The 12,342-nt window shown below is 44.8% G+C and overlaps 1 protein-coding gene across 1 annotated transcript in view; it reads left to right on the forward strand.

Moving 5' to 3' along the window:
- The window catches only part of LOC146642803 (NACHT, LRR and PYD domains-containing protein 3-like), a 325,246-nt gene that overhangs the window by 269,654 nt on the left and 43,250 nt on the right, over positions 1–12,342 (forward strand). The window lies entirely within an intron of this gene.

Raw genomic sequence — 12,342 nt, forward strand, 5'->3', positions numbered from 1 at the left:
CTCACTCCTGTTAATTAAAAAAAGAAAAAAGTAGGATAAGACATGAGAAACTCCTTGAAAAGGACAGTCTCCATTATAGCACCTCATGGAAGCTTTGTTAGACGACCTGTCATTAAAAACTAGAAAGACCATCCAGCATCGGGAGCTTTCAGACTTCCAGGTATGACAACAAGCCTATTGCTGGTTTGCCCACTCTGACTGTGTCAGTATTTGCTCCACATACCAACTGCTCTGACCCTAAAGTAAGCCAGAATCCCACACAGCCATATGTAGGCACATTCCAACCACAAAGAATAACTGGGGATTCTTCATCCTGTAAACATCCTGAACAACTGGTTTTGGTGGTTTGATGGGAACAGATCCTCACCTGATCAGGAATACCAACGATCACCCCACCACTCATGTCTTGTTGGGAAATGTTTGCAGTCCTCAAGCTGTGAAAGTCATCAGGTGCAGCAGTCATGAATACCATGTAAACATCCCTGTTGGTAGGACAAACAAATAACAGTGGGATTCATTCGAGAAAACAGAACTTGTTTGATTCCCTGTCTGACAAAAAGAAATTAATGCAACGTAAAAATTAGATTTAAAAAATCAGCAGCATCATATGTAACCAGGTCCTAAATTACATATTGTTATAATTACACAAAATTTGTTCTAAAGCCCAAACTGCTCCTGGTATATCTGACTTTTAGCACCTCCAAGCCTGTAGTCATCTTGGTTATTAGTTAGGCCCCTCCCCCGTGTGTCGCTATGTGTATAGGCACTGTTAATGCTAGCATGAACAGATCATTCTTGCTGGCTGTTGTAGTGGCTTGAGCTAACTCTCATCCCAACTGTTTATATTTGGTTACAGGAGCTGGAGTGGGCATTAATGCTCCACAATTTACAAGCTGGGACCTGCCGCTAATCCATGGTTAAAGCCTTTACCCACATCAACACTGCAGGCAGAGGCTAACATCTGCAATACTATTAATAATTACACATAACTGTAGCAACAACAAAGAGAGGCTCGAACAAGAAAGGCTTGAAACCCTTAGAAAAGACTGATCAGAGTTGGTTCAATGAACTCTGATCATGTTCATTCGGAGTTAAGCTCGTGTGTGTTTAGAGACAGAAAGCCATCATGTTACCAGGATTCTCCAGAGAAACACAGAAATAAAGAGCAGAGCCTCCATCTTCATTTAGTGGACAGAGGAATATGATCACAAATCAGTGTGGGCCAAAATTTGTATCTTAAAAACTAGGAGGGGATAAAGTTATACCAACATACTGTAATATTTTTATAATATACACTAGCAAACTTTCATGCTGTGTGTGATATTAAAAATATTGTATTGTGTGATATCACATTCTATTGTGATACAGCATTTTAATCTGACCTTTGATTTCTAAATGCTTCATTAAACTGTCAAATATACAAATATAGACAACTGTGGGATTTGTCTAAAGTATTTGCATATGCCATAGAAATGTTAGCACTCACAGTTTACTGGGCAAGGTTTATGCAAAGTTTCAACAAAACCAGTCCACTTATGACAAACGCGATCATACGAGCATTATAGTACGATGCAGTCTCTGCATGATATGACTATCTATTCAGCTGTAACCTGACAGGGACAAAGTCTAGGAGACAGAAACTGAAGATAGACACCATTTACTGATGGACCTGTTATATTAGGTGACAATTCCACGTGAAAGTCAAAAGAAATGAATACATACAGGGCAAGTCTTTATGAGGCAAACATGATGTGCATCTCACACGAAAGCGATTTAGGTGATTTTCTGTGAGAAATGTGTAAAAAGATCCGTACTCTGAATTTCAGATACTATTGATCTGTTTGTTGTGTGTCTGAGGGTTTACGCAGGGACGTTTTGTGTAAGCACTGATTGCTACAGTAGCATCCAATCAATGCTTACAGTGCAAAGAAACTGGCCTACAGTCTGACAGCTGCATTAATGTCTACACAATCTAAGAGTTTGAAAGATGGACACACGTGAGATGATCATAAATCCACAACAGAATCCTTTCTGTCCTAACATACTGATGAGAAAATAACTGAAGCACTCGTGTCAAGAACAACAACAACAAAGGGAAACATGCCTAACTTGGATTTCAGTGATTGTGAAAACAAACACATGCAAATGAATTTCCTCTGTGCGCTTTGCCTAATTCAGGAAATCACTATCAGTCAAGTTGAGTGTGAGTCAGTGAGTATGTTATGTTCACATAGACTGTTACCTCAGGGGCTAACTTACCAGATGAAATGAACCTTTATGGAACGGAAACCCAGAATTTGTTTCAAGTCACATTTTAGCTTAACCTGCATGGTGGAAAGTGCCTGTACCAGAGACATGATTGTTGCTGCTTAGGTTAAAATATCTAGTATATGTCAATAATGTAACAAAAAAGAAGAAGAAAATCTGTGGCGGTGTAAAAGTCCCACTAAATGCGTCTCTCGGTGTACATCTAAACTATATAACGATTAACCGCCAACTGTGAGTTCAATTTAAATTTTCCTTTACAAATGTGTGTTTGTTTAGGAAGGAAAGAAATGTGTGCACACAGTGTTCGGCAATATAGACTCAAAGGCAGCACCAAGACTGGCACGAGACTATTTCCACTGCACTGAGGGTGGGAACTCCAGGCCTCGGGGCCGCTGTCCTGCAGGGTTTAGATGTGTCCTTGATCCAACACAGCTGATTTAAATGGCTCATTTTGAACGTTGACATATACATCAAGGAATGGACCAGCCACTGCACTGATGTTAAACCAGTTCAGAAGTTCATTTATCATCATGAACCACCAATTTATGAGCAGACAAACCAAAGTGCACTCCAAGATTCAGTTGCTTGTAGAAGCACGTTTAGCAGCAACAGCTCAAAGTCATTGTTTTCTGTATGACTATCAGTCTCTCACATCATTGGGGAGTCATTTAGGCTCACTCTTCTTTATAATGTTGCTTCACTTCATTGAGGTTTGCACAAATTTGTTTATGCAAAACTCACGACCACACGACTTCTATTAAGCTGAGCTTTAAACTTTCTAAAATATAAAACCTGCTAGACACCGGTGTTGTGCCAAAAAGTGATTGTCTGCCAAAAACTGATTTCTGGTATTTGCCAAAAAGTGATTGCTCGTATTTAAACTGCTATAAGTAACTTGTTGGGCTATAATATGTGAAACATATGTCAAATGCTTCCCTCATGGATGACATAAAGTCATCTTGAGCCACAAACAACATTCGTGTAACAAGGTAGAAGCCGCGATCAGTTTTTGGCAGCGACTTTTATATAACCTTTATTTATGTAGTTAAAAAAAATCTCATTAACATTAAACATGTCTTTTGTAAGAGTAAGTTGGCCAAGAGGAAATATTACAATAGTTCAGTAAAAATATTTTAAGTGGGGATAAAGGAGCGGATTGGTTATAATGTAAGTACAATAACACAGAGTTGTAAAGACACTTGAAACACAGATTTTTTTTAATTCTATATAAAACCTCTTTGTAAACCCTGTTCACCGATGTTAGGGTCCCTGGGTTGTTGACCCAGTGTTTTGTGTTTTTGGTTCTTTGATTTTGTTATTTCATTATATTCTAGCTTTGCTTTATGGGTTTTAGGATTATTCTTAGTTTAGGTTGTCTGGGTGGGGTTTGGTTAGAGTTTTAGTGTTCTGGTTTTCTGTCTGTGTTCCATAGTTGCTGTCTCCCCTATCTGCTGTCTCCCCACGTCCAGTCAGTGGCTGTATCCCAATTCAGGGTCTGCAGCCTTAAGGGCCGCATTTTAAGGCCGATTACGTCAGAGCGACGCGACGAAGGCTGTCCCAATTCGAAGGCTGCTCGAAATGCGGCCGCCAAATGCGTCCTTCATTTCCCTGAATTTTAAGGACGTGGCAGTGTAGACTTCGTGGCCCAACATATCCCAGAATGCATAGCGCGGCAGTGGGTGTGGATAATTTTGCCGAAATAAAACGGCGGATGAGGGGCGCCCGAAGAGTAAACTTTAAGTAAGTACTGAATATTACGTCACTTATTTATGTGCAAATGTTTAATAACGAAGAACATTAAAACATTACTGTTGGCCACATGTCGGCAAAGTTATGTGACATTAGTGACGTTTGTACTAACTTGGTTTTAAAGCCTTTACTTTCAAATATACGCCGTTCAATAGCTGAGCTTAATCCTACAGAGAATGATCAAAGCTCATGTAGAAACAAACAAACAAATGCACAAAAGATTTTCTCCTTCATTTCTGTCAAACAAAGCTGTAAGACACGTTTCCAGCTGTTGGTATCATGGTTGCTAGGCAACCTGGGCAGCGCAACGGAGGCTAGACCGTCCCATTTCACAAGCCTCGCACTTCCGGCCTTAGCGGTCTTTGAGTACGCGGCCCTTGAGGATCGTTGAGGCTGCGTACTTTAAGGCTGCAGATCCTGAATTGGGATACAGCCAGTGTCTGTGTCTGCCCTGGTCCCACGTCTCTGTTCCCTTTGTTATAGAGCCTGCCTGAGTCTGTGTTATGTTTCCTGTTTTACTTTGAAAGTCCATGTCTGATGTTAATGTGTCTGGTTTTGCTTCCCCTTGTCTCGTTAGGCCTGATTTGCCCCAGCTGTGTTTCCCTCCTGTTACCCATTCCCTGATTGCTCCCTCTGTGTATTTAAGCCCTGTGCTTCTTTGTGTCGGTGTCGTGATCCGCTTTCATTTATGCTGTGTGTTCTGGCTGCCTGGTCATGTAACGTTATTTGGATTTTTGTTACGTTTTGCCACTTTTTGCCATCCAGCAATAAAAGCTGAGTTTTGAGTTACTTTCCGCCTCCGAGTGTCTGCACTTTGGGTCCTTCTACTTCCACTCTTGCCTGCACACAGCCTTAAGCTGACAACCGAAGTCTATTTACCAACGTACGTAAAGATATTACACATAAAAAATACACAGAAACATTGGAAATCACTTTTTGGCACAACACCGTAACCTCTCCAGAGGTGGTATCAATATTAATATCTCTAAACCCTATAAATGTTTCTTTTAAAGTCTGACGAAAGGAAGGAGCTGCGAGAAGTGTGCCTCTCAGCCGGTGGCTCGCTCAATAACGTCTGGCTGTGCAGCTGAAACCTTTTTGACCCACCAACAGTCACACAGAGGCCACAAAATCTCACATGCGGGTTTCAGTCTTTCAGGCGGAGTCTCTCTAAGAAATTCTAGTTTTAACTTCAGTTCAAATGCTTCATCTTCTGTGAATCGAGTCAAATTAGAAAAAACTAAATATAAAACAGGTTTAAATGAACAAAAAAGAAACTCATCTGATCATTGTTAACATACACAGTGAGCACTCATGCAGGTTCATCAAGACTTTGGTTTTCTAAAAAAGATCTAAAGATTTGCAGGAGGAAAAACTGAATAACACCTTTAAAATGTTAGTTTTTCCCTTTTTTGTTCGATTGTAACGTGATTAATACAAAATATTTTAAAGAAAACATTTTAAATAAAGAAAAACTTGCCTAATTAATCATTTTATCCTGTGATTTCTTTATTTCGCAATATTTTTTACTGATTAAACATGTTGTTTGTGTCATTGTTACGGCTGCTTTGATGATTTAGGATTCAGTTTTGCTGCATGTTATCATTAAATCCTGTTTCGCCTGGTTTGCAAGAAAAATAACAGGAGACAATGTGATTAGGGCTGAGTATCAATTTCAATTCCTACAACTGCTTCAATTCCCATTAGTAGTAATACCTACACTTTTTCTGATTTCACTTTTCTAATAGTTTCACAGGCTAATAGTTTTTAAACAGAATAGCACAAACAACATGCTCAAAAGCCGGGTGTGAGACAGCTTTGTAGCCCTGCTTGTATGGCGTGTAGCAGTGATCCAAAATCCGATCCCCTCTCGTTGGACACGAGACATGCTGGTAAAAGTTTGGCATGACTTGTCTGAGGTTCGCTTTGTTAAAGTCTCCTGCTACAATGAGGGCTGCGCCCGGGTCCTTGTTTTGAAGCGAGCTCAGCACATCATGTAATTCGGACAAAGCCATACCTGTGTCCGCTTGGGGTGGGATGTAGACCACCGTGGCGATGACTGAGGTGAACTCACGGGGCAGATAGAAAGGGCGGCACTTAATGCTCAGGAACTCCAGATGTGGCGAGCAGCCGCTGGAGAGAGTAGAAATGCTCCTGGCATCACACCACTTTCTGTTTACCATGAAACACACTCCCCCACCTTTGGTTTTGTTCGACTCTGCCGTTCTGTCCGCGCGGAGCACAAAGAATGAATCCGACGGAGTTACGGCCTGGTCCGGCACGGTGGGGGTCAGCCATGTCTCCGTGAAGCACAGAATGTTGCAGTCCCTCATGTCACGTTGGAAGGTGACCCTTGCTCTTAGGTCATCGAGCTTGTTCTCCATGGATTGTACATTGGCCAGTAGGATACTGGGCAGTGGTGCGCGATGCGCCTGCTGTCTCAGTCTGTTCCTAATACCAGCGCGTTTTCCCCGGCGCTTCTTTGTTCTGCGCCTCGGATGAGCGGCCCGTCCTTTGTTGTTCTCCGCGCCGCGTAGAATCTCTGGCGGCCAGGAAGGGTCAGGTTTAAAAGTGTCCAAGATTAGATGTGCAACCTTGGCACCGATGTTTACAAGTGATCCGCTGTCGTATACTATAAGGCTAGAGGATTTTGGGATGTAAACCAGAGCAAAAAATAAGTAAAAAACAAGAAAAGTGGATAGTCGGAGCGGAGCGGTCAGGAAGGCGTCTGGACGTGGCAGCGCCATCTTGTCAAAGGCAATATTTTTGTAAATATTTGTGTCACAATGATTTCTATAAAAGCATTTTGTTTATGGGGATAATGTGACAAATCTTTTGTGACCCTATTAATGATCAATGGTAATTGAAGAGGAACCCTGGCTTGGGACATTTTCATGACAAGTGTCAGCGCAGACATCTACTAACGAGAGAACATCTTTTATCATCATAAACACGGTGATGTGAAGCATCGTTAAAGTGTCACTTCAGTAATGTTGACTCATGTTTTTAATAATGACTTTAAAACACTAAACACTCATTTCTGTGGTTTATTTTAAGTTTACAGAATATAACATGTGGTAAGACGACGAGTTTTACTTCTCACTGTCCGTGTCATGTGTATCTATTTATCATGTATGCTACTTTGCCGAAAATGTTTCATTGTGTTCATGAAATAAACCAGACTTTCACTGTCTGCATCTTTTACTGTTTTCTGCTTTTGTTCACTCCAAGTTTGACAAACCTACAGATATCCAGAGTTAACTCACTAACAATGTGGAGCAGTCTCAGTGTATTTAGCTGCTTTTTCCCTGAACACAACCAACTGAGAGAAACGCCTGTAGGCCTCACTTTGGTCATTTTGAACGCTGAAGGAGATTTGTTCCATAGACACCTTATACTAGTGTTTCTTACACTACTATGTTCTATTTAAATCCATCCATCCATCCATCCATCCATCTTCATCCGCTTTATCCGGGGCCAGGTCGCGGGGGCAGCAGCCTAAGCAAAGAGGCCCAGACCTCCCTCTCCCCAGCCACCTCCTCCAGCTTATCCGGGGGAACACCAAGGCGTTCCCAGGCCAGCCGAGAGATATAATCTCTCCAGCGTGTCCTGGGTCTGCCCCGGGGCCTCCTCCCGGTGGGACATGCCTGGAACACCTCACCCAGGAGGCGCCCAGGGGGCATCCTTGTCAGATGCCCGAACCACCTCAGCTGGCTCCTTTCGATGTGGAGCAGCAGCTGCTCTACTCTGAGCCCCTCCCGGATGGCCGAACTTCTCACCCTATCTCTAAGGGAGAGGCCAGCCACCCTTCGGAGGAAGCTCATTTCTGCCGCTTGTATCCGCGATCTCGTTCTTTCGGTCACTACCCACAGCTCGTGGCCATAGGTGAGGGTAGGGACGTAGATCGACCGGTAAATTGAGAGCTTCGCTTTTACACTCAGCTCCCTCTTCACCACGACGGACCGGTGCAGCGTCCGCATTACTGCAGCCGCAGCCCCAATCCGTCTGTCGATCTCCGGCTCCCTTCTCCCATCACTCGCGAACAAGACCCCGAGATACTTGAACTCCTCCACTTGGGGCAGGAACTCATCCCCGACCCGGAGTGGGCACTCCACCCTTTTCCGGCTGAGAACCATGGCCTCAGATTTGGAGGTGCTGATCCTCATTCCCGCTGCTTCACACTCGGCTGCGAACCGTTCCAGTGCGAGCTGGAGGCCCTCACCCGATGAAGCCAACAGAACCACATCATCCCCAAAAATCAGAGATGAGATTCTGAGGCCACCAAAGCGAAAGCCCTCCGCCACTTGGCTGCGCCTAGAAATCCTGTCCATAAAAATTATGAACAGAACTGGAGACAAAGGGCAGCCCTGGCGGAGCCCATCACCCACCGGGAACGAGTCCGACTTATTGCCGGCAATGCGAACCAAGCTCTTGCAACGGTTGTATAGGGATCGAATGGCCCGTAGCAATGGGCCAGACACCCCATACTCCCGCAACACCTCCCACAGGACACCCCGAGGGACACGGTCGAATGCCTTCTCCAAGTCCACAAAACACATGTAGACTGGTTGGGCAAACTCCCATGCACCCTCAAGTATCCTGGAGAGGATAAAGAGCTGGTCCAGTGTTCCGCGACCAGGACGAAAACCGCATTGTTCCTCCTGTATCCGAGGTTCGACTAGCGGACGAACTCTCCTTTCCAGCACCCTGGCATAGACTTTCCCAGGGAGGCTGAGGAGTGTGATCCCCCTGTAGTTGGAACACACCCTCCGGTCCCCCTTCTTAAAGATGGGGACCACCACCCCGGTCTGCCAGTCCACAGGTACTGCCCCTGATCTCCACGCAACATTGCAGAGGCGTGTCAACCAGGACAGCCCTACAACGTCCAGAGCCTTCAGGAACTCGGGGCGGACCTCATCAACACCAGGGGCTCTGCCACCAAGGAGTTGTTTAACTGCCTCAGTGACCTCGCCCCCGGAAATTGGCGGGTCATTCCCCTCATCCCCAGACTCTGCTTCCTCCTCGGAAGACGTGTCAGTAGGATTAAGGAGGTCCTCGAAGTATTCCTTCCACCGCCTGACAATTTTCTCAGTCGACGTCAGTAGCGCTCCGCCAGCACTATACACAGTGCAGGTAGAGCACCGCTTTCCCCTCCTGAGACGCCTGACGGTTTGCCAGAATCTCTTCGAGGCAGTCCGAAAGTCTTTTTCCATGGCCTCTCCGAACTCCTCCCACACCCGAGTTTTTGCTTCAGCCACTGCCCGAGCCGCATTCCGCTTGGCCTGTCGATACATGTCAGCTGCCTCCGGAGTCCCACAGGCTAACCAAGCCCGATAGGACTCCTTCTTCAGCCTGGTGGCTCCCTTCACCTCTGGTGTCCACCATTTGGTTCGGGGATTACCACCGCGGCAGGCACCAACCACCTTGCGGCCGCAGCAGCTTCGGCAATGGAGACGCTGAACATGGTCCATTCGGACTCAATGTCCCCAGTCTCCCTCGGAATGCTGTTGAAGCTCTGCCGGAGGTGTGCGTTGAAGATCTCGCGGACTGGGGCCTCTGCTAGACGTTCCCAGCACACCCTCACTACGCATTTAGGTGCACCAGGTCTGTCCAGAGTCCTCCCCCGCCACCTGATCCAACTCACCACCAGGTGGTGATCAGTTGACAGCTCAGCCCCTCTCTTTACCCGAGTGTCCAGAACATATGGTCGCAGATCTGCTGATACGATTACAAAATCGATCATCGACCTACGGCCTAGAGCGTCCTGGTGCCACGTGCACTTATGGACACTCTTATGTTCGAACAGGGTGTTCGTTATGGCCAAACTGTGATTAGCACAGAAGTCCAATAACAAAGCACCGCTCGGGTTCAGATCAGGGAGGCCGTTCCTCCCAATCACGCCCCTCCAGGTCTCGCTGTCGTTACCCACGTGAGCATTGAAGTCTCCCAGCAGGACAACAGAGTCTCCAGGTGGAGTACCCTCCAGCACCCCCCCCCCCCCCCCCCCCCCCCCCCCCAGGGACTCTAAGAAGGCTGGGTACTCTGAACTGCCACTCGGCGCATAAGCGCAGATGACAGTCAGGACCCGTTCCCCGACCCTAAGGCGCAGGGAACAAACCCTCTCGTCCACCGGGAAAAACCCCAACGTACCGGCAGCAAGCCGAGGGGATATTAGAATACCCACCCCAGCCCGCCGCCTCTCACCAGGGGCAACTCCAGACTGAGACAGAGTCCAGCCCCTCTCCAGGAGACTGGTTCCAGAGCCCAAGCCATGTGCAGAGGTGAGCCCGACTATATCTAGCCGGTACCTCTCAACCTCACGCACTAACTCAGGCTCCTTCCCCACCAGAGAGGTGACATTCCATGTCCCTATTGCCACCACCCGGCACACTCTATTTAAATCCAGATGACTTTTATAGTTTGCAGTGAAATTTGTTAAACCGTTGCTTAATGGGACAGAAGTACAAGTCACTCTTTACTAACACATTTATAGATGAGTTTATTGCTGAACGACACAGCTAGCAGTCTCACACACTCTTTAGGTTTTTCAAGTTTTGTGTGTAATGGTTTAGTCTATCAAACCTTACCCTTTTCTCCCCAGTATCACAACAGTATGACTCCCAAAGTACAGATCAGTAAACAACCAATGATTCTTAATCCAGAACAGAAAGATACAGTTGGAAGATGAATGATTGCGTTTTTCTGATGTGTAGTAAAACGACCCCCTCTTCTTCTTCTCTGTGTTGTTGTTGTTGTTGTTCTTGTGTGTGTGTGTGTGTGTGTGTGTGTGTGTGTGTGTGTGTGTGTGTGTGTGTGTGTGTGTGTGTGTGTGTGTGCCTTAGAAGTCAAATAATACATTAGCCCTACTTAAAAAAACATCTGAATTACATTTAGAACTGAGATTCTAAGTTGTAAGCAGAAATCTTATGCTCAGCCAGAAACATGTTTCCCCACTTTCACAATGCTGAGGTGTCAAATCCACAACCCCCAACAAATGGTTTGTTACACGCGGGTGTGTCATTTTACGGCTTTAATGTTTCCAGCTGATAAGGAGAATGAGTGCATTTCAAATGTGCGTCCAAAGGCTTTAAACATCCGCTTTGTCTGTAACGACAGTATCAAACTACAGAGAATTGTTTTTACTAAAATGAAACATTTTCAGATGAAAATGTTTCATTTTATTTCACTGTAACACCCCCTCAATGCCATTTTTAGGATATTCTTGGTGATCCCATTTTTTCATATTTATGCTTTTGGCACTGAGGGTATCTGATACGCACGTTGTCACTGTGTTTTGTGCTACCAGCTGTGAGGGCTCTGCTTTTGCTTTGAGCAGTCTGTTTTTATTTTGTCTCGCGAGTGTGTGTTTTTCAAACCAGATCCTCCTCAGTTTGATTTTGTTACCACAAACTTTGTGTGAAGTTCACAACAGAGGTAAAGAGATTTAAACACACCAGTTTAAGGACGCAGCGATTGGACCAGCTGCACAGGGCTGGTGAAGCAGAGAGTGTCGGGGGAGATGTGCAACAGAAGCAGAGGGAACATTTTACAAGATGATAAATGGCACATTTAGGTGATTAAGGATTTGTTGACAAGATTAAAAGACACGTCCGTCAGAGTTCAACAACATTACAGTTTGATTAAATAAAAAGTTTTTAAACTACACAAGGTTCATTTTCTCCTCTGATAGTAAGCATATTAAACATGTCAAGAAAGAAAGAGTATAAAGAAAAATAGTAAATGTGTGTCTAATTAAACTCTTCCTGTGAACCTTATATCATCCTTTAATATGTTCGGTGTTACAAACTTGAAGAAGCACAGAAAAGATCATCAGACATTAATCTAATCAGTTTTCAGCCTTCATTCATATTGAAAAGTTGAAATCTTCCCTGCTAGACCCAAGTGCAGCGTTTAACACCGTTGGCCAGAACATTTTATTACAGCTATTATTAAATGGAGAGTCCTCTTCACACACTGAGGTTAATTATGAAGCTCCACAGGCTTCTGTGCAAAGACCAGTTCTGTTTACATTATACGTGCTTTAGAAGACATAGCATACATTTTCACTGCTATGCATATGATACCCGCTTTTATTGGTTAAACTGCCGGGATGTCTTAGACACATAATGAGCTTTAATTTTCTGCTTCTAAGTTCAGATAGAACTGAGGTTATTGTAACGGGGCGTAAAAATCTTAGAAACACTGGCTAACACGATCCTTACTCTGGATGGCATCGCCTTAAGCCGCCTGTTGCAGTCATTTGGCACATTACAAGTCAAATTGAAGCACACGATCCCAAAGCACAACATCAACATTTATTTATAT

The sequence above is a fragment of the Rhamphochromis longiceps genome, linkage group LG23, assembly GCF_057381845.1.
Source record: "Rhamphochromis longiceps isolate RC_006_pf linkage group LG23, R_longiceps_female_GT1.1, whole genome shotgun sequence".
NCBI classification, from domain to species: domain Eukaryota; kingdom Metazoa; phylum Chordata; class Actinopteri; order Cichliformes; family Cichlidae; genus Rhamphochromis; species Rhamphochromis longiceps.